The sequence below is a fragment of the Somniosus microcephalus genome, chromosome 5, assembly GCF_052327205.1.
Source record: "Somniosus microcephalus isolate GS21.2 chromosome 5, FLI_Smic_1.0, whole genome shotgun sequence".
NCBI classification, from domain to species: domain Eukaryota; kingdom Metazoa; phylum Chordata; class Chondrichthyes; order Squaliformes; family Somniosidae; genus Somniosus; species Somniosus microcephalus.
This window is the reverse complement of record NC_140991.1, coordinates 254,853,818-254,876,420: the sequence shown is the minus strand read 5'-3', so window position 1 is coordinate 254,876,420 and position 22,603 is coordinate 254,853,818. Positions and strand designations below refer to the sequence as shown.

General features: G+C 47.7%; 1 protein-coding gene across 5 annotated transcripts in view; it reads right to left on the bottom strand.

The window, feature by feature from the left end:
- Positions 1-22,603, bottom strand: part of atxn1a (ataxin 1a) — a 406,157-nt gene that overhangs the window by 272,424 nt on the left and 111,130 nt on the right. The window lies entirely within an intron of this gene.

Below are 22,603 nucleotides of genomic sequence, written 5' to 3'. Positions count from 1 at the left end.
CAGGGCCTCAAAATCGCGGCCACCTCATCACCGCCATATTTGGACGGCTGACCAGTCAGTTGCTCGGAAGTCAAAAGCAAAGTCCAATATTTATTTCAGCTTTTTTTTTTCAATCAAAAACAATTCTGAAATTACAGTGGGTGTGGCAGCAGTGTGGTTATGATCCTCGATTAACAACTCAGAGGTTGTGGGTTCACATCTCACCATGGCAACTTATGAATTTAAATTTAAGAAATCTGGTAATTGGGCTAGCACCAGAAAAAATGACACGAGCGCTGCTGGATTGCCATTGAAAACCCAACTGATTCACTAATATCCTCCAGGAAAAGGAATGTGCCACCACCGCCTGACGTGGTCCCGCAAAACATTCACTTGTAACACAAAAGCTTCAAGAAGGTGGCCCACCACCACCTTGTGAGAGCATCAGGGGAGGGACAATCAATGTGGCTTTGTCAGCGTCACCTACATCCTGAAAACAAATGTAAAAAAATCCTATTCCAGAATTACTGTTCAGATTTCTACGGTCAAAGAATATTTCTGTTCAAATAGATTCCCTGACTTGGTTGTAGGTTATATATTGTGAAGCTAATTCTGGAAAAGGGTGCACTGTAATGTTGATCATATTCTGTACTGATACGTTTTGCTAATTCTCAAATGCGCTCATATTGATTTTGCTGTTTATGTTATTGTCCAGTATCAATAATATCTTTGTTAAAATAGTACTGCCATTTTCTTTAGCTAGTGTGTAGATGTGAGATGCATTCAGTCCATTTCTATCTGACAGTTAGAAGCCTATTGGATGTCATTTAGATTAGTGGAGGAGGGAGGAAATATGCAGTTTAATTTGAATTAACAAGAATTCTTGCAATACATTAAACTCATGTATGGACATTCTGAATTACCACGTTACTGTGCTAACTCCAGGTTTCAAACAAGGAGATGCGAGTTCCCAGGATAGGCTGAGCAGTGCAAGGAAAATACTTCACCCCTGCCATAGCCCTGAACTTGCATCGTTCTCTTGTTTCTCTCCTATCTCCCTTCATGCCCTCTCCGAGCTCAGCTTGTCCATGAGAACCACCTCCTGCTCCCTCGACCCTTTTCCCACCAAACTGCTGAACACCCATCTTCCCTTCCTGGCCCCCATGTTAGCTGTTATTATTAACGGTTCCCTCTCCTCAGGTACTGTCCCCCTCCCCTTCAGATTAAAAAAAAATTAATGGGATGTGGGCATCGCAGGCAAGGCAAGCCTTTATTGTCCATCATTAATTGTTATTGAGAAGGAGGTGGTGAGCCGCCCTGAACCGCTGCAGTTCGTGAGGTGAAGGTACTCCCACAGTGCTGTTAGGGAGGGAGCTCCAGGATTTTGACCCAGCTACGATGAAGGAACAATGATATATTTCCAAGTCAGGATGGTGTGTGACTTGGAGGGGAACTTGGAAGTGGTGGTGTTCCCATGCGCCTGCTGCCCTTGTCCTTCTAGGTGACAGAGGTCACGATTTGGGAGGTGCTGCCGAAGAAGCCTTGGTGAGTTGCTGCAGTGCATCTTGTAGATGGTACACACTGCAGCCACGGTGCGACAGTGGTGGGGGGAGTGAATGTTTAAGGTGGTGGATGGGGTGTCAATCAAGCGGGTTGCTTTGTCTTGGATGTTGTCGAGCCTCGAGTGTTGTTGGAGCTGCACTCATCCAGGCAAGTGGAGAGTATTCCATCAAACTCCTGACTTGTGCCTTGTAGATGGTGGAAAGGCTTTGGGGAGTCAGGAGGTGAGTCATTCGCCGCAGAATACCTAGTCTCTGACCTGCTCTTGTAGCCACAGTATTTGTGTGACTGGTCCAGTTAAGTTTCCAGCAATGGTGACCCCCCAGGCTGTTGTGGGGATTCGGCAATGGTAATCCCGTTGAATGTCATGGGAGGTGGCTATACTCTCTTGTTGGAGATGCTCATTGCCTGGCACTTGTGTAGAGCGAATGTTACTTGCCACTTATCAGTCCAAGCCAGGATGTTGTCCAGGTCTTGCTGCATGCGGGCACGGGCCGCTTCATTATCTGAGGAGTAGCGAATGAGAAATCTGCCGTCATCATCCTCTCAAAAAAAAAAAGCACTGACCCCTCTGTCCTTGCAAATTACTGCTCCATCTCTAACCTCCCTTTCCTCTCCCAAAGTCCTTGAATGTGTTGTCACCTCCCAAATCCGTGCTCATCTTTCCCGCAATTCCATGTTTGAACCCATCCAATCAGGTTTCTGCCCCTGCCACAGCACTGAAACGGACCTTATCAAAGTCACAAATAACATCCCATGTGACTGTGAAAAAGGTAAACTATCCCTCCTCAACCTTGTTGACCTGTCTGCAGTTTTTATCGGTTGGCCACACAATCCTCTTCCAACGCCTGTCCTCTGTCACCCAGCTGGGTGGGACTGCACTTACCTGGTTCCATTCCTGTCTATCCAGTCGTAGCCAAAGAATCACCTGCAATGGCTTCACTTCCCGCTCCCACACCCTTATCTCTGGATCTATCCTTGGCCCCTCCTATTTCTCATCTACATGCTGCCCTTCGGCGACATCATCCCAAAACACATCAGGTTCCACATGTACGCTGGATGACACCCAGCTCTGCCTCACCACCATCACCACCACCTCACTCAACCCCTCCCCTGCCTCTGATTTGTCACGCTGCTTGTCCAACATCCAGCATTGGATGTGCAGAAATTTCCTCCAATTAAATAGCGGGAAGACCGAAGGCAATATCATCAGTTCCCACCACAACTGTTCCCTAGCCATCAACTCCATCCCTCTACCTGGCAATTGTCTGAGGGTGAACTAGACCGTTCACAACCTTAGTGTCCTATCTGACCCTGAGCTGAGCTTCCGACCCCATATCCTCTCCATCACCAAGACCGGCTACTGCCATCTCTGTAACATTACCTGTGTCGAGACCTGCCTCAGCTCATCTACTGCTGAAACCCTCACATGCATTTGTTACCACTAGACTCATCTATTCCAAAACTCTCGTGGCCGGCCTCACACCTTGCACCCACTATAAACTTGAGCTAATCCAAAATTCTGCGGTTCGTACCCTAACTCGCACCAAGTCCCGTTCATGCACCACCCCTGTGCTCCCTGAATGAAATTGGCTCCATCTCAATTTTTAAATTCTCATCCTTGTTTTCAAATCCCTCCATGGCCTCACCCCTCCCTATCCCAGTATCCTCCTTCAGCCCTACAACCCTCTGGGATCTCTGCACTCCTCCAATCCTGGCTTCTTGCACATCCCCAATTTTCATTGCTCCACCATTGGTGGCTAGACCTTCAGCTGCCTGGGCCCTAAGCAATGTTCCCTTTAAGCTGCACGACAGCTCACCGACTTTTAAATGGAAATACCGCGCATGTGCAGCCCGTTAAAGGGGCTATGCAGCCCAAAAAACAAAATTAGAGGGAACCTTGACCCTAAGTTCTGGAATTCCCTCTCTAAACCTCTCTACCCGCCTTTAAGATGCTCCTTAAAACCTACCTCTGAGTTTTTAGTCACCTGTCCTCATAGCTCTGGCTCGGTGTCAATTTTTGTCTGATTACGCTCCTGTGAAATGTGAGACATTTACTACATTAAAAGCACTATATAAATGCAAGTTGCTTTTGTTGTACCAGCTGAAATCGAAGTACTTTTCCAGAGGTTGGAAAAATGGAAATGGGAAGAAGGGGAAGAGAAGCAACATGTGGCAGTCCTGTTCACCATCTCATGGTTGCTTGCAAAGCCGCACTTCCGAGGTCCGGGAGTTGCTTGCTTGCCTGTCTACACCATTGTAAGAAGTCACACAACACCAGGTTATAGTCCAACAGCTTTATTTGAAATCACAAGCTTTCGGAGCGCTGCTCCTTCATCAGGTGAAGTGGAGAAATGCATAAAGACACAGCTTATATAGTCAGAGATATATATAACCTGGTGTTGTGTGACTTCTTACATTTGTCCACCCCAGTCCAACTCCGGCATCTCCACACCATGTCTACACCATTAGTCAGGAACTGCAATAACATTTAAAATATTTTATGTATTATGGACTCAATGATAACATTTTTGAGATTCCACTTTGCCATCTCACAGTTTGCGTTACTTTTGCTATCTCAGTTTTTAAAAATTGATACCTGTTCATTTTGACCAGACTGGCCTGCTTTATTGTCACTTTTACACAATTGTTATACACATGCACACTACTATAATTTTATTGTCACATCAGTTGGATATGAGCATTTGTAACTCCATCTAAATCAACCACTGCAACCTAATTAACCCTTATGTATGAGAGATGATTTAAACACCCAAATGAAACCTATTTGTGAAAGGATCTGTCTAATGACAAGATGGTTGGCCAGTATTTATGGGTATATCTATATATGCACACATAGAAAGAGTTCCCAACCTGTCCAGTTAGGAAGTTAGCCCTGTGTTTAATGTGATAAGCCCCTAGGGTTTGTTTGAAATCCTTAAAACTATTGAGGTGTGTGTCAGTGTTTAAGGATATATGGTTCCCAGCGTGTCCCCTCATACCGCACGATTAACAAGAGGAAGTCACTTCATGCTGCATTCATATTTACAGTGCATCTGCTAGAGGTAGGCCCTGACCACAGTTGGCAGCTTTGCAATACAAAGGGGAAGGTGCTAGTTCCTCCAGTAATAGCAGCTCAGGAGATACTCTTTCTGTAAACGAGTGCCGGAAACGGTAGGGCACCTTTTATTACTAGCCACAGTCGGCCTCTTGAATTTGGTTTCTGCATTGTTGGTCTGAATGGATTTTCCCCAGATACCAGGGAAGGTTTGCAGCCAGAAAATGAAAGTCACTCTCCTGATTTTCAAAGAACTGTGTATGAACAGCTGTTTTTGTTGTCAACAGTGCCCTGAAATCCACCGCACAATGACCCAGAACTTGCTGGGTAAATAAGGGTGAGTTAAATGCGCACACCGTTATTAGTGTAAAAAAAACAGCAATTTGTGGCGAAGAAGAGATACCACAAGAGTTGCGAATCGGCACAAATTTCTGGATGATTTGTGTCACTCCACCGTTAGCCTCCCCAGGAGTTTCAAGAAATTGCTGCGTTTGCGCTGTTAAGATGAATTAAACTCTCCGCAGAAAGTTAACACTGGTATTTAACGATGTAAGGACCCTTTTAATTATGAGATTTATGTTCCTGCAATGCCATTCAAACTCGGAGGCTCAGAAAGGGAACAATTGAAACTGTGGAGTCTCATTCCTACAGGTAGTAAATTGTTCCTAGATGTTTTAAAAAAATGTAATTTTTAATTTTTTTTTCTTTTCTGTCTCTTCTCTCTCTTTTAATCCAATCTTTCCTTCCTTCTTTATTTCTCCTTCTGTGCCTGTTTTGACTCTAATTCACCCTAGTTCTTTCTCCATCCTTAAATCTCATTGGTTAAGGAGATAGACTGTCGACCCTGTTATTCACCAAGGTCCCAGATACCCATTAACCTCGCTGCACCGTTATCAAATTCACTTCCAGCAATTTGTGGTGCAAAAATTTTTTTGCGTTGAAGGTTAAGGAAAACATTCCAACAAACGGGGCATGCTTTGAGATGCCCGCTCCAGCAAACTCTGGGCCCTTGTAAACGGGGCTGATTCCAGAGCACCAGGCACTGAAACTCATGCGTACCATTTCAAGTGGAAACTTTATGAAATATAAATGCAGCATAAGTCTCTTTACAGTACAAGTATACTCTCCTAACTTGAGACCAGTTTTCTGGATTCAGGAATTGATACCCATGTACATCACAGCAAGCCGACACTTGTACATTCATGCAAAAGGGCCCAAGGCTCTATTTTTTTTCCATTCTCGACATGTGTGGTGTCACTGGCAAGGCCAGCATTTATTGCCCATACCTAGTTACAACTGAGTGGTGTGCTAGGCCACTTCAGAGGGTAGCTGGTGTGGGACTGAAGTCACATGTAGGCCAGACCGGGTAAGGATCCCTGAAGTGCAGTAATAAACTAATTGGGTTGTTATGACAATCCGACAGCTTCATGGTCACCTTTATTGATACCAGCTTTTTATTTCCAGATTTTAAAAACTGAATTCAAATTCTCAAACTGCCATGGTGGGATTTGAACACACAGGGCTGGATTTTTCCAACCTTGGCGGGTCCGGGGCAGGCGATGTCCGTGGTGTGTGGGGACTCCGCATCTGTCTCGATCCTGGCCTCCAACAAGATTTTCCATTGATGGGGCTTCTTAAGCCCGCCCTGCGAGGTTCCCGGCCAATTACTAGGAAGCGGGTCTGATGACGTCATCTGATAACGCGTCATCAGCCGGTTTCCTTAAAGGGACCATGGCCACAATCATTTTGACAGTTGTGCTGTCAGTGTTCTGCAGCATTGAGGTGCTGCAAACACTGCACGAAGGTGTAGGGCTACAGCCAGGCTCTCCCATTACTCCCTCCATATGCTTATCGTGGTGGGATTCCGAGGACCAAGGTGAGATTTTTCAAGGGCACCAATGCTGCTGGAATAGATGGCAGCTTCAGTTGAGATGACAGAAGCGATCTGTCAATGGTTGCTCCAAGGAGGTGACACTGGATAGAGAGTTTGCTCCAAACACTTCAAACCTCCATAAAGCTGAAAAGTGTATTCCAAATCCTGAAGGCTCCAGCCTCTTAAGGTTGGAAATTGAACAGCTGTGAAATGGTAACTTTTGCAGCTGTCAACTATTCACAGCAATGCAGAGTCATTGAGAACCCGACACACTTACCTGACGTGATCCCCGAGCGCCGGGAACCTCGTAAAAAACATGGGAAAGTCATTAGGACCTGGTAAAATGCTGCTTAAATAGCTTTAAGCAGCTTCTTAAGTATCTCAATTGCCTGACCAGCCGCTTAGTGCCAGGTCTGCAAACCGCAGGCACTTGGGAAATTAACAAGGAGGCGGGTTCAGAGCGGACTTCCGCCCTGCTGTCAATCACTGCCATTTTGACAGCGGACCCACCTCCAAACCCGCCCTCTGAGCGCCAGCAAAATTCAGCCCACACTCTCTGGATTATTATTTCAGGCCTCTGAATCACTAGCCTAGTAACATAGACATTACGCTACACAAAGAAATTCACCTCACCTGCACCCCCAATCTGAAACATGGTGGATGGCACACAATAGTCTGTTTACTGAAACAAAGAAGAGTTTTAATGAGACATACGAGGAGTGACTCTGCTATGAGAGCAGCACTAATTTTAATAGATGGAAAAACACAGGCCGCATACCAGTGATTTCCCAAGATGCACTTCCTGTGAGCACTGCGACCCACTGGGAGCAGTGGGTTGCAGAATCTCCCCAATGGAATTGCCCCAGATCAGCTGTATATATCTTCAGTTCTCTGTTTAGATATCCATATGAAGTTGCGGCAATTTATTTTCCTCCAAAAGTCATCCCATCTTACATTACTCTCTCTTGCTTGGGGTAAATCTTTCTCCCCGAGGAGCCTGAGTGTGTAGGGGTTGCTGGTCAGTTGAGTCTCAATTTATGAAACAAAAACTAGAGCATGTTAGTAAAGCAGAGCTCAGCTTTCTCTCTTTAAACCCGTGACTAGTTCTTCCCATTAGACTGTGTCTGACAATGGAAATTAAAGTATGCCATCGGCAATGTCTTGCTGCATCAGTTTCTACTTAGTAGTGGAGGACTCTGCTTTATGAAAAATTTTTAAATGCCAGATTGGTACAAAAAAGGAAACTTGTGTGTAATCTGCCCTTGGGGCCCTTAGACATAGCAATGAGTCATATCTACTGTAATAAGTGCATCAGCATAATAGGTATCAAAGTTGGTGGAATACTTCAATTCGCCTTTAAATAAAATAAAGGAAACAGACTATTAAAAATTCTTAAATTTCCTCCTTTTAACTTATTTTTTCCCACTATAGACATTTTTTCCTTAACAGGGAGCAGGCAACTGCAGAAGTAGAGTTCTTCTTCTATCCAGATCAACTACAACAACTTGTATTTATATAGTGCCTCTAACATAGTAAAATGTCCCAAGGCGCTTCTCAGGAGCGTTTTCAGACAAAAATTGACACCACGCCAAAGAAGGAGACATTAGGACAGGTGACCAGGTTTTAAGGAACATCTTAAAGGAGCTGGAGAGGCGGAGCGGTTTAGGGTGGGATTTCCAGAGCTTAGGGCCTAGACAGCTGAAAGCACAGCCACCAATGGTGGGGCGAAGGAAGTCAGTGCACAAGAGGCCAGAGTTGGAGGAATACAGAGTTGTTAGAGGGTTGTTGGGCTGGAGGAGATTACAGAGATAACATCACTCCTGACCATCAGTGATCTGACCTCCGGAGATTTGGCTTTACATAGTGTTACACAGTATTTACATTTACACACCAGCTGCTGTATCACAGTGTAATGGGTTTAGACGCGGAGGTCAGTGTGTAAACAAAGACTTAGGTCAGAGTGGAGCACACTTGAACTGCTACAATGAACCTCTCCCCCCACCCTTAGCCTCCCTGCAGTTGATCTTCTGCAGCTCAGGTTCAAAGCTCGAAGGTGGAGTAGGAGCACAAATGGAAATTTGCCAGCAAGGCAGGTTAACATGGGTTAGCTGCCCCTCTGGGGATAATGGAAGCAATCTTTTTAATTGCTGATAAATGTAACTGTCACGTGAGCATGTATTGCGACATCATTGCGTCCACATCACGATACAGTAATGTGAAGAGTCTTCACAGCGACTGAAACTCAGGAAATAAGATTAGAGTTTTGGAGGATCCAGTATAAATCAGCTCTCTAAATGCCAAACTAACTCTGGAACAATCGGAGTTTGTTTGGTGCAGTACAAATGCAGCATTAGGTTTAAAGAGGTCACGCAGTCTTCTGTCGGATTAGCTGCCTTCTCTTCTGGCCGGCTAAAGACACAAAGCCACTTCCGCATGTCCTGTTGCACACATTGTCAGTCGCAATGCAATGTACTTCTGTTGAATTGTTCATTCAGGGTATCTTCAGGACACCTGTGGAAATAGATCCTAATTTTCCCATTAGAAAATATGAGACAATAGAAACTAAAGTATGCCATTGGCAATATCTTGCTGTATCATTCAAATCAGTTTCTACTTGAGCAGGGGAGTGGGGCTAATTGGATAGCTCTTTCACAGAGCCGGCACAGGCACGTTGGGCTGAATGGCCTCCTTCTGTGCTGTATGATTCTACTTAGTAGTGGAGAACTCAGTTTTATGCAAATTTTAAAAATGCATAAACTTCACAATCAATGACCAGAAACTTAACTGGGCCAGCCACATAAATACTGTGGCTACAAGATCAAAGGCTAGGTATTCTGCGATGAGTGGCTCACCTCCTGACTCCCAAAGCCTTTCCACCATCTACAACAAGGCACAAGTCAGGAGTGTGATGGAATACTCTCCACTTGCCTGGATGAGTGCAGCTCCAACAACACTCAAGAAGCTCGACACCATCCAGGACAAAGCAGCCCGCTTGATTGCCACCCCATCCACCACCTTAAACATTCACTCCCTCCTCAATTAGGGATAAGCAATAAATGCTGGCCTTGCCTGTGACGTCGACATCCCGTGAATGAATAAGAAAAAAATAAGATGCAATTTTAACCATGAAAATTCCACTACAATTAGTGCAAATAATTCCTAAATATTTGTAGATAAATTTGAGTGATGACAAAACCAATTTGAATCGATTCTTCCATTCACTGCCTATATATCTTGTACATCATTTATCATCTACATTTGCTTGTACATAACTGTACATGGAACAATTTTTAAGCACCGCTTTCAAAAAGCACTGTGCTTCTCTTCCAGCAGATAAAGCTAGATTTTAGAAGTTTGCACACATCGGGAATTCGGGGATAGAGGTCAGCACGCCTCAAGAATTTTCTAACCAATGGTAAAGACCTGTAGGACCCACATCCAAATTCCCAAAATGTGCCCCGAACATTCAAAACTCTTCCCCTGGTGAAATCTATTTATAGTCCACTGTACATGTATAAATATAATAAAATATCTGGTTTCAGCAGTATTCATATGAAACACATTATTCAACTTTGCTTCCAATTTCCACCCCTCCCTCGCCTCCAAATGGTCCATCTCAGATTCTTCCCCTCCCTTCCTCGACTTCTCTATCTCCATTTCTGGGAATAGGCTGTCAACCAATAACTACTATAAGCCCACTAACTCCCACAGCTATCTTGATTACACTCCCTCCCACCCTGCTTCCTGTAAGGACTCTATACCATTCTCCTAGTTTCTCCATCTCCGTCGCATCTGTTCTGACTATGCTACCTTCCTCACCAGTGCTTCTGATATGTCTTTCTTTTTCCTCAACCGAGGACTCCCCTCCACAGTGGTTGACAGGGCCCTCGACCATGTCTGTTCCATTTCCCGCGTTTCTGCTCTCACCCCTTCCGCTTCCTCCCAGAACCACGATAAGGTTCCCCTTGTCCTCACCTTCCACCCCACCAGCCTTCACATTCAACGGATCAGCCTCCGCCATTTCTGCCACCGCAAGTGCGATGCCACCACCAAATCTTCCCCTCCCCTCCACTTTCAGCGTTCCAAAGGGACCGTTCCCTCCGTGACATCCTGGTCCACTCTTCCATCAGTCCCAACACATCATCCCCTTCCCATGGCACCTTCCCATGCAAGCACAGGAGATGCAACACCTGCCTTTTCACCTCTTCCTTTCCCCTTGTACAGGGCCCCAAACACTCCTTCCAGGTGAAACAGCGATTTACTTTAATTTACATCTTTCAATTTAGTATACTGTATTCGCTGCTCATGATGTGGTCTCGTCTACATTGGAGAGGCCAAATGCAGACGTGCGTGATCACTTTGCTGAATACCTCCATTCAGTCCGCAAGCGTGACCCTGAGCTTTTGGTCGCTTGCCATTTTAATTCCGCGCCCCACTCCCACCTCTCTGTCCTTGGCCTCCTACACTATTCCAACAAAGCTCAACGGAAGCTCAAGGAACAGCACCTCATCTTTTGATTAGGCACTTTACAGCCTTCCGGACTCAACACGGAGTTCAACAATTTCAGATTATAACCACTGCTCCCATTTTTTCCAGACAGCAGCTGTTGGTAATGATTCTGCTGTTGCCATTTACACCTCCTCTAGACCCATCTTATGATTCATTACTTCTCCCATTAACACCTCCTTTTGCCTCGCATCATCATTCCTTTTGTCATTTAAGCTCTCCTGCCTTCCATCCTATCACAGACCTTCCCTTTTGTTCTTTCCTCCCCTCCCCCCTTTCCCGGCCTCTGTGCGTGATAAAACCTCTTACATCTCTAACATTTTCCAGTTCTGACGAAAGGTCACAGAGCCAAAATGTTAACTCAGTTTCTCTCGCCACAAATGCTGCCTGACCTGCTGAGTATTTCCAGCATTTTCTGTTTATATTTAAGGTTTATAATATGTTAATTTGCTTTAAAAAGTATAGATATTTACCCTTTTTTACTTTCTAATTGTGCCTGGTGCTAATTCTTTTTAATTATCAATTTTTTTAAATGTCATGGGCAGCACTGGCAAGGCCAGCATTTATTGGCCATCCCTAGTTGCCCTTGAGAAGGTGGTGGTGAGCCGCCACCCTGAACCGTTGCAGTCCGTGTGGTGGTGAGCCGCCACCTTGAACCGTTGCAGTCCGTGTAGTGGTGAGCCACCACCTTGAACCGTTGCAGTCCGTGTGGTGACGGTACTCCCACAGTGCTGTTAGGGAGGGAGTTCCAGGATTTTGACCCAGCGACGATGAAGAAATGTGATATATTTCCAAGTCAGGATGGTGTGTGACTTGGGGGGGAACTTGGAGATGCTGGCGTTCACGTGCACCTGCTGCCCCTGCTGCCCCTGTCCATCTAGGTGGTAGAGGTCGCGGGTTTATAAGGTGCTGTTGAAGAAGCCTTGGTGAGTTCTTGTAGATGGTACATGCTGCAACCACATTTCGCAGGTAGTGGAGAGAGTGAGGGGGGAAAATTCGATTGCTTTGTGTCTCCCGTTAGCGCCCCCAAGAAGGCAAAAAGCAACTAGTGCCTGGGGGCGTCGCACCAACGCCTCCCGCGAAATTCAGCAGGAGGTTAGCGGCGGCGGTAACCGTTAGCGCCCCGCAGTGCTACACTGCCGGCGTTGACATCATCGCCGTGCGCAGCGCCCCGATCATGCCCCAGCCGCGATCTTCGGTAGCGCTCCGACTTCCCGCCGGACGCTATGTCCGGCGGGGTCAGGGGGGCCTGCCTGCGGCCGGGGTGGCACTATTTAAAGGCGAGATGCCAGGCGGCCATTTTTGTTGCTGGCCGCCTGCCAGCACCTGCCTCCGTTGCTGTCACCGGCCTCCTGACCCGCCCCTCCCCACCCCATGGAGTGTCGGTGTTGCCTGCTCTCCGTGAGCCCGGCACTTCTCTAGAGTGCCGGGCTCTTTTGCCGGCACTCTGATCCCCGGTGGCCCAGCTGGGCCCAGGGTCGCGCGGCGCAAGGCCCCGCCCCTTTAAGGTGGTGAGGTAGGCCTGCAATACTGCGGCACGTAGTGCGCGATATTCCCTCGCAGCGCCCCAAGAGGGAGGCGGGGTGCTTCCAGTAGCGGGAGTACTAATTTAGCGCCCCGGCGAAGTTGGTGCCCCAAAGGGAGCGTGACTCAATTTTTCCCCCTGAATGTTTAAGGTGGTAGAGGGGGTGCCGATCAAGCAGGCTGCTTTGTCGTGGATGGTGTCGGCTTCTTGAGTGTTGTTGGAGCTGCACTCATCCAGCTAAGTGGAGAGTATTCATCACACTCCTGACTTGTGCCTTGTAGATGGTGGAAAGGCTTTGGGGAGTCAGGAGGTGAGTCACTTACCACAAACTATCCAGCCTCTGACCTGCTCTTGTTGCCACAGTATTTATGTAGCTAGTCCAGTTAAGTTTCTGGTCAATGGTGGCCCCCAGGATATTGATGGTGGGGGATTCAACATTGAATGTCACGGGGAGGTAGTTAGACTTTTTCTTGCTGGAGATGGAAATTGCCTGGCACTTGGGTGGCACGAATGTTACTTGCCACTTATCAGCCCAGGCCTAGATGTTGTCCAGGTCTTACTGCATTTGGGCATGGACGACTTCATTATCTGAGGAGTTGCTAATGGAATTGAGCACTGTGTAATCAGCAACGAACATCCCCACTTCTGACCTTATGATGATGGGAAGGTCATTGATGAAGCAGCTGAAGATCGTTGGGCCTAAGGCACTGCCCTGAGGGACTCCTGCAGCAATGTCCTGGGGCTGAAATGATTGGCCTCCAACAACCACAACCATCTTCCTTTGTGCTAGGTATGACTCCAGCAAGTGAAGAGTTTTCCCCTGATTCCCATTGACTTCATTTTTACTAGGGCTCCTTGGTGCTACACTTGGTCAAATGCTGCCTTAATGTCAAGAGCAGCGATTCTCACCTCACCTCTGGAATTCACCTTGTTAGTCCATGTTTGAACCAAGGCTGTGATGAGGTCTGGAGCCAAGTGGCCCTGGCGGAACCTAAATATGGCATCGGTTAGCCGGTTATTGGTGAGTAATTGCCGCTTGATAGCACTGTTGACAACACCTTCCATCACTTTGTGAGGATTTCAAAAGGGAAAGTCTTGCTTGACCAACCTCACTGAATTCTTTGAACAGGTAACAAGGGTAATGCAGTAATTTATCTAGATTTCCAAAAGGCCTTCGATAAGGTAACCCATAATAGACTAATGAATAAGATAAGAGAATGCGGAGTCAGGGGACAAGTAGCAGAATGGATAGCTAGCTGGCTTCAAGACAGAAAGCAGAGAGTAGGGGTAAAGGGTAGCTATTCAGAGTGGCAGCAGGTGGAAAGTGGTGTTCCACAAGGATCAGTGCTGGAACCACTGTTGTTCACAATTTATATTAACGATTTAGATTTTGGAATCAAAAACACAATTTCTAAATTTGCGGATGACACCAAATTGAGGGGGGGATAGTCAATAATGAGGCGGACTGCAACAAATTACAAGACGACATAATAAACTTGCAGAATGGGCATATAATTGGCAAATTAATTTCAACACCGGTAATTGTGAGGTATTGCATTTTGGTAAGAAAAATAAGGAAATTGTAGGAATGTCTAGTTCCTATCAAGAGACTGAGGTCGACTCAGGCGATCAATCAAAAGATGTTTAATGTAAAACTGAGTTTAACAAACAAACGCAAGAGAACTACGAATACAGGTCTTATCAGTTCGGAGGCTCCACGAGGACTGCCTGGGTGGTCCCGTGGCTGGCGTCATGATGTCATCACGTTTTTCCCACCATTGGGGGATCACGGGATGAACGGCGTGACGTCATCGCGTTTGCCCGCGCTCTTAAAGGGACTGCGCTCTGTACATGCAAACAGTATATACAAATATACAGATTCAGGCTGTAGCTAACACATTGTTAAAGGGAATTATATACAGTTGATCAGAGTCCCTTAGTGGCTCTGCCACATGTGCCCCCCCCAGAATTGTCTTTAACCGAAAAAGTCAAACGGCGAGGAGGCCTGACAAGCCTGTCAGAGCGACTTCTGTACACCTGAAGTGGAAGCTGCTGGACGGCGGGCAGACTGGCGGGAGGTTGCGCTTGATCTGGCACGGCGACTGTGGGCGGTCGACCACGTTTCGGCGGCTGTGCGGTCTCGACAGGGTGGTCAAAGTCCAAGTGTGCCGGCTTCAACCGGTCAACCAAAATGTGGTCCGGTTTACCTCCGATATCCACTGAGAAAGTTGTGTCTCCCGGCTCTAGCACGCGGAAAGGACCAGTGTAAGGGGCCTTGAGCGGATCCTGATGAGCGTCGTGGCGGATGAACACATATTCGGCGTTCTTCAGCTCTGCTGGGACGTGGGAGCTCTGAAAGCCGTGATGCGATGTTGGTACTGGTGCAAAACACCTGGCTGCCTCCTGGTGGCGGAGGAGTTGGTCGGATGTGGACCATGGTTCTGTTGGCATTGGAAGAAAGTCCCCTGGCACTCGCAGCGGCTGACCATAGACTAGCTCTGCCGAGGACGAGCGAAGATCTTCCTTGGGTGCTGTGCGAAGACCCAACAGGACCCACGGTAGCCTGTCGGCCCATCCAGCGCCTTGGAGGCTGGCCCTCAGTGCGGCTTTTAGCGACCTGTGAAATCGTTTGCACAGGCCGTTCACCTGTGGATGGTAGGCTGTGGTGCGATGTAGCTTGATGCCGAGCCCCTGAGCCACTGTGTTCCAGAGCTCAGAGGTAAACTGCGGTCCACGGTCAGAAGAGATGTCCGCAGGTACCCCGAAACGGGCGACCCAAGAGGAGATGAACGCCCTGGCTATGTCTGCCGAAGTGGTGGATGACAAAGGAACTGCCTCTGGCCATCTAGTGGTGCGGTCTACCATCATTAGGATATGTGTAAACCCATGGGAAGGTGAAAGTGGCCCCACCAGGTCCACATGCACGTGGTCGAACCGTCGTTCCGGAACTGTAAAGTTGGCCAATGGAGCTTTGATGTGTCGCTGAACCTTGGCCCTCTGGCAGACCACGCAGGTGTTGGCCCAGTCGTGGACGTCTTTATGCATGTCCTGCCAGACGAACTTGGACAACATCAGCCTCTGAGAGGCCTTCATTCCGGGGTGTGACAACCCGTGAATGGCGTCGAACACTTTGCGGCGCCAGGCAACCGGCACGATAGGGCGAGGGTCTCAAATGGAGACGTCACAAAGCAGTGTGGTGCCTGCGGAATGGAATGGGACATCGGCCAACTGGAGGCTAGAGATGTCGGTTCGGTAAGCCTGCACCTCTGGATCCGAGGCTCGATCCGCAGCCATGAGGGCATAGTCGATGCCGAGCTGGACTGCCCGAACGGTCGCGCGGGAGAGGTAATCAGCCACCAGGCTGTCTTTACCGGCCACGTGCTGAATATCAGTAGTGAATTTGGAGATAAACGTTAACTGACGTTGTTGTCGGGCTGACCACGGTTCTGCAGTCTTGGTCATAGCGAACGTTAGTGGCTTATGGTCTACAAAAGCAGTGAAAGGACGTCCCTCCAGCAAGAACCGGAAATGGCGGATGGCCAGAAAAAGAGCCAGCAACTCCCGGTCGAAGGTACTGTACGCTCGCTCGTTTCGCCGTAGTTGATGGCTGAAGAACGCCAGCGGTTGCCACGTTCCACTTACCCACTGTTCCTGCACTGCGCCGATGGCGTAGTCTGACGCGTTGGTCGTGAGGGCGATGGTGGCACCTGGCAGCGGGTGCGCCAGCATGGTTGCGTTGGCTAGGGTGCGTTTTGTGTCATCGAACGCCCGGTCCATGTCGACCGTCCAGCTCACCGGATCCTTGCCAGACTTGCCCTTGAGGGCCTCATACAGGGGCTGCATGAGCAGAGCTGCCTTAGGCACGAAACGGTGGGAAAAATTTACCATTCCGAGGAACTCCTGTAGGGCCTTGATGTTCTGCGGGCGCGGAAAGGATGTCACCGCCTCTACCTTCGCTTGCAAAGGCACCGCTCCCTCCGATGTAATGCGATGTCCCAGGAAATCAATGTGGGGCAGACCAAACTGACACTTGGCCGGGTTGAGAATCAGGCCGTGTTGGCTGAGGCATTGAAAGAGGGTGCGTAGGTGCGCAATGTGCTCCTCCTTATTTCGACTGGCCATGAGGATGTCGTCTAAGTAGACGAAAAGGAACTTGAGGTCCCGCAGCATGGAGTCCATGAGGCACTGGAAGGCCTGGGCGGCGTTCTTCAACCCAAAAGGCATCCTCAAAAATTCAAAAAGGCCGAATGGGGTGATGACTGCGGTCTTCTGCACGTCCTGCGGGTGTACCGGGACCTGGTGGTAGCCTCGGACAAGATCCACCTTGGAAAACACGGTGTTCCCTGCCAAATGGGCAGAGAAATCCTGAATGTGGGGGATCGGGTATCGATCAGGCGTGGTAGCATCGTTAAGTCGCCGATAGTCGCCGCATGGCCGCCATGTTTCGGTACTATGTGGAGAGGCGAAGACCAGGGACTATTCGACCGGCGAATAATCCCCAGGCGTTCCATCGTAGCGAACTCCGCCTTCGTGACCACCAGCTTGCCGGGTTCGAGGCGCCGGGCCCACGCGTGGACCGGGGGGCCGGTGGTGGTGATGTGGTGTTCTACACCATGTTTCGTGGCCGTAGAGGAGAACGTAGGTCTGGTCAGGTCTGGAAATTCACCTAGCAGGCGAGCGAACTCATCCGGAGTTGGGAAAGCGCAGGAGACGGTGCACGACATGGTGTTACAATGGTGGCAAAGAATAGAGTGAAACGAGGCCGCGTTGATCAGCCGTCAGTTCCGCACATCGACCAGGAGGCCGTTGGCGCACAGGAAATCCGCACCAAGAATGGCTTGTGAAACCCTGGCCGTAACAAATTCCCAAACAAATCGCTGGCCGCCGAAGCACACCTGGACCCGCCGTTTGCCGAAAGTCCAAATAGCTCCGCCATTAGCCGCTTCGAGGGAGAGGCCATGCCTCCCAGCTTGTACATCAATAGCGGACGCGGGTATAATGCTGCACTGTGCGCCGGTGTCGCATCGGAATCGCCGACCAGAGATGGAATCGGTGATGAACAGCAGCTTGCTAGCATTTCCGATTGCCATCGCAGCCGCAGGGCACCCGTCAGACCCATTCTTCTTTTGCCGGGGTTGCAGTTGTTTTTGTTTTTTGGGAGAGAAGCTGCAGGGAGGGCAGCAACATCTGGCTTTCGCGCCAAACCGCGCGTGGTAGAAGCACAGCCCCGAAGGTTGAGGAGCTGGGGCGACGTCTGTGGGGGATGGGCGCCTCGTGGCAGCGCAGTACTGCTGCATCACCACGAAAATCTTGTCCTCTTCGGCAGCCAGCGCTGCTCAGTCTGTGACTTCGGACCTGGCCAGGGCAGCTTGTACTTGCTCCGGTAACTGACTGAGGAATAGCTCCCTAAAGAGGAAGCATTCCGGTTCGGAGCCAAGGAGCGTGAGCATTTGGCTCATAAACTCAGACGGCTTGGAGTCCCCGAGGCCGGGCATAGCGAGCAGTCGGCGAGCGCGCTCCGTCTTCGTGAGCCCGAAGACCTGTAATAACCGCGCCTTGAGTGTTTCATACTTGCGGTCGTCCGGGGGGTTCTCAAGCAGGCTGACGATCCGCGAGGCGGCGGAGCTGTCGAGTGCGGAGACCACGTAAAAGTAATGGGTCTGATCCGCAACGATGTTCCGTAATGCAAACTGGGCTTCAACCTGGATGAACCACGAGGTCGCTTGTTGCTCCCAGAATTGCGGTAGCTTCAATGCAACGGCGTTTGTTTCCATGTTTCGTTCCTTTTGCGAAAACCGTTCGCAAAAGTCGGGGTCACCAATGTAGGAATGTCTAGTTCCTATCAAGAGACTGAGGTCGACTCAGGCGATCAATCAAAAGATGTTTAATGTAAAACTAACTGAGTTTAACAAACAAACGCAAGAGAACTACGAATATAGGTCTTATCAGTTCGGAGGCTCCACAAGGACTGCCTGGGCGGTCCCGTGGCTGGCGCCATGACGTCATCAAGTTTTTCCCGCCGTTGGGGGATCACGTGATGAACGGCGTGACGTCATCGCGTTTGCCCACGCTCTTAAAGGGACCGCGCTCTGTACATGCAAACAGTATATACAAAGATACAGATTCAGGCTGTAGCTAACACATTGTTAAAGGGAATTATATACAGTTGATCAGAGTCCCTTAGTGGCTCTGCCACAAAATCACATATTACATGAAAAATAAGAATCTAAATGGGGTAGAAGTGCAAAGGGATCTCGGGGTACAAATACACTAATCACTAAAAGTAGCAACGTAGGTTAATAAGACCATAAAAAAAAGCAAACCAAACACTAGGGTTTATTTCTAGAGGGATTGAATTGAAAAGTATTGAAGTTATGCTAAACATGTATCAAACCTTGGTTAGACCACACTTGGAGTACTGCGTACAATTCTGGTCGCCATATTATAAAAAGGATATAGAGGCACTGGAGAGGGTGCGAAAAAGATTTACAAGAATGATACCAGAAATGCGAGGTTATACCTATTAGGAAAGGATAAACAGGCTGGGTCTCTTTTCTCTTGAAAAAAGAAGGCTGAGGGGTGACCTGATCGAGGTCTTTAAAATTATGAATGGTTTTGATAGAGTAGACACAGAGAGAGTGTTTCCATTTGTGGGGAAGAGCAAAACTAGAGGCCATCAATATAAGATAGTCACCAAGAAATCAAATAGGGAATTCAGAAGAAACTTCTTTACTCAGAGAGTGGTGAGAATGTGGAACACGCTACCACAGGGAGTGGTTGAAGCGAATAGTATAGATAGATGCATTTAAAGGGAGGCTAGATAAGCATATGAGAAAGAAGGGAATAGAGGGTTATGCTGATAGAGTTAGATGAGAAAAGACGGGAGGAGGCTCAAGTGGAGCATAAACACCGGCATGGACTGTTTGGGCCGAATGGCCTGTTTCTGCGCCGTATATCCTGTGTAATCCTATGTAATGATTGAGAGTAGGCCGATAGGCTGGTAATTGGTTGGATTGGATTTGTCCTGCTTTTTGTGGACAGGACATACCTGGGCAATTTTTCACTTTGTCGGGTAGGTGCCAGTGTTGTAGCTGTATTGGAACAGCTTGGAGGCGCAGCTTGTTCTGAAACACAAAGCTTCAGCACTACAGCCGGGATGTTGTCGGGTCCCATAGCCTTTGCTGTATCCAGTGCGCTTAGCCGTTTCTTGATATCACATGGAGTGAATCAAATTAGCTAAAGATTGTGATGGTGGGCACCTCAGGAGGAGGCAGAGATAGACCTTCTGGCTGAAGATGATTGCAAACACTTCAGCCTTGCCTTTTGCACTCACATGCTGGGCTCCACCATCATTAAGGATAGAGATGTTCATTGAGCTTCCTCCTCCTGTTAGATGTTTAATTGTCCACCACCATTCACAACTGGATGTGGCAGGACTGCAGAGCATTGATCTGATCCATTGGTTGTGGGATCACTTAGTTCTGTCAATAGCATGCTGCTTCAGCTATTTAGCATATATGTACAGGAAACTCTCTTTTAACCGGCACCTAACAACCGGAAATCTCTGTTAACCGGCAAAATGCAGGAGTAGGTTCAGGTAAGTTTTACTTCATATTAGTGGCAGTTCCTGGATCTGTGGCTGTGTAACTGGGATTCGTGCGCTTGTTGCTAAGCAACAGGAACGCTTGGTCTGTGGCCGGAGTTCCTGCACATGTTGCTAAGCAACAGGGAAGCCTGGCTTTGTTGCTGTGTACGGAGCTCTCGTACCTTTTAACTATATCTCTCTGTAATCCGGACTTTTTGATAAACCGGCACCACGCCGGTCCCGTTGGTGCCGGATAACAAAGAGTTTATCTGGAGAATGAGGTTGGCACCTCATTTTTATGTACTGCTCCTGGCATGCTCTTCTACACGCTTCATTAAACCAGGGTTGGTCGCCTGGTTTGATGGTAATGGTAGAGTGAGTAGCCTCCTCAAAGCCTCCTTGAAAAAGTGCAACATCCGGGAAGGCGCCGAACACCTCGAGTCTCTTTGCCGGGAGCAAGCAGAAGCCAAGCGCAGGCAGCGCAAGGAGCGCACATCAACCCAAGCACCCCACCCACCCGCCCGCCCCTTCAACCACCGTCTGCCCCACCTGTGACAAAGACTGTAGGTCCCGCATTGGACTCATCAGTCACCTGCAAACTCATTTTTAATGTGGAAGCAAGTCATCCTCGGTTCCGAGGGACTGCCTAAGAAGAGAGTGAGAAATATGCTGGGCCGTTTTGGGGGCGAAGCCTGTTTAAGGCAGAAAACATGAGCGTAAGTGGCTCTGGGTGTAACTCGCATACGTTTTAAATTCCCCGATCTTTTGCACTGGTTCGACCGATTCCGCCCTGATTGTTCCCACTAGTTCTGCACCCATATTCCAGCACAAACGAAAACTTCCCCCCTTACAGATTTTGTGTAATTAACAAATGTAGAATTGAAATTTGATTTTGCTTTCTAAATAAAAGATTGCAAGGAAGATTACATAGTAAAGCTCCCTCTGCTCTGTGCCAACAACATGCCTCAACTCCAACCTCAGAACGGCCTCTCTGACTGAAATTGCTGAGTGGGACAGTATTGTGTTGTGGGTCCATACCCATTACAAACTTTTGGCCAGCAGACAAATGAGACTTTCATCTCATCAGTCTCGGCCTGAGCCTAACCACTGCACCACCCAGTGCCCTATGCTGGGCATGTCACCCAATATAAAAAATTTTAAGTATTGGAAACAATTTGTTGTGACATTTCAGAACTTAACCACTAAACAGCCATCTTCAAATTCCACAAATAGCTTTTTAAGCTTGGGCTTTTTTTATTGGTTGTGGGTTCAAGTCCCACTCCAGAAACTTGAGCAAAAAATCTAGGCTGAGACTCCAGTGCAGTACTAAGGGAGTGCTGCACTGTTGGGTGTCCCATCCTTTGGATGAGACGTTAAACCGTTGCTCTCTCAGGTGGATGTAAAAGATCTCATGGCACTACATTGAAGAAGAGCAGGGGAGTTCTCCCCAGTGTCCTGGCCAATATTTATCCCTCAATGGAACTTAAAAAAATTGAGATAAGGACATCAGCTAAGCAAATAATAGGGAAGAATCATTGCCTTACTATTCTGAGGGACAGCACGTATGCCATTCATTTAAAGTAAGCCTCTCAATAAGGCGATTTTCCTCTTCGTACTGTCATAGGTGCCGTCAGTAAATTAGTTAGCAGAGACTGGCGTGGCGATTTAATTAACTGAGCTTTTGATTTCAAAGTAACAATTGAAATCCTCAGACAGAGTAAATCCTTGTCTATTTTTCTTTGCTCCTGTCTTGTTTTATGCTTATTGACTATGCCCTTCTTTTGGCATTTTAATGAACTTGTGAAGTATTTAGCATGGCTGTGGTATGTTGCTTAGTGCAGCAGAATACAGATTCCACTCAGGCAGGAGCGAGGTTTCAGTCTGTGACGGCATAGAATCAGGGGAAGGATATTCCTGTTAAGTCTCCCGTTGTGACCTTGAGGCTCCAGATTTTAAGCCTATTCTCCAGTCCCCAGGAGCTGTTGACAATATCCTCAGAGAGAATGTGCAGAAAATGAAAACCAGCAAAACAATGAAAGAAAAGAGAAAAATAATACAAAGAATAAAAAACTGGCTAAAATAGATTCTACATACAGGTACTAGTATTTTCCTATTGTTCCCCTCAAAATAATTGCTAGGCTATTTTTGCCTATAGCTTGTTCATCATAGATTTCTACTGTTTATTCAAATACACTCCTGGCAAACTAAATTATACAAAAGAAAGCCTCACATCTCATTAAATAACCATTATAAAGAACTGTAATCACTTTTAGCATCTTTATTATTTGTGTATAGCTGTTATTTTTAAACATACTAGCAACTAGTTGATGTCCAGTGACATTGTTCATGGATAAAAAGAGAAGGGTTTAGTACTGAGAGTTCAAGGACCTTGTACTATGTTTTCTTCTCATGAACCCCCCCCCCACCCCCATTCAAGGATACACTAAGGGAAATCATGTGGGGACCATGGCGGAGAATGAGGCAGCACTGGGACCACTGTTGGCTGCTCCTTTCCCA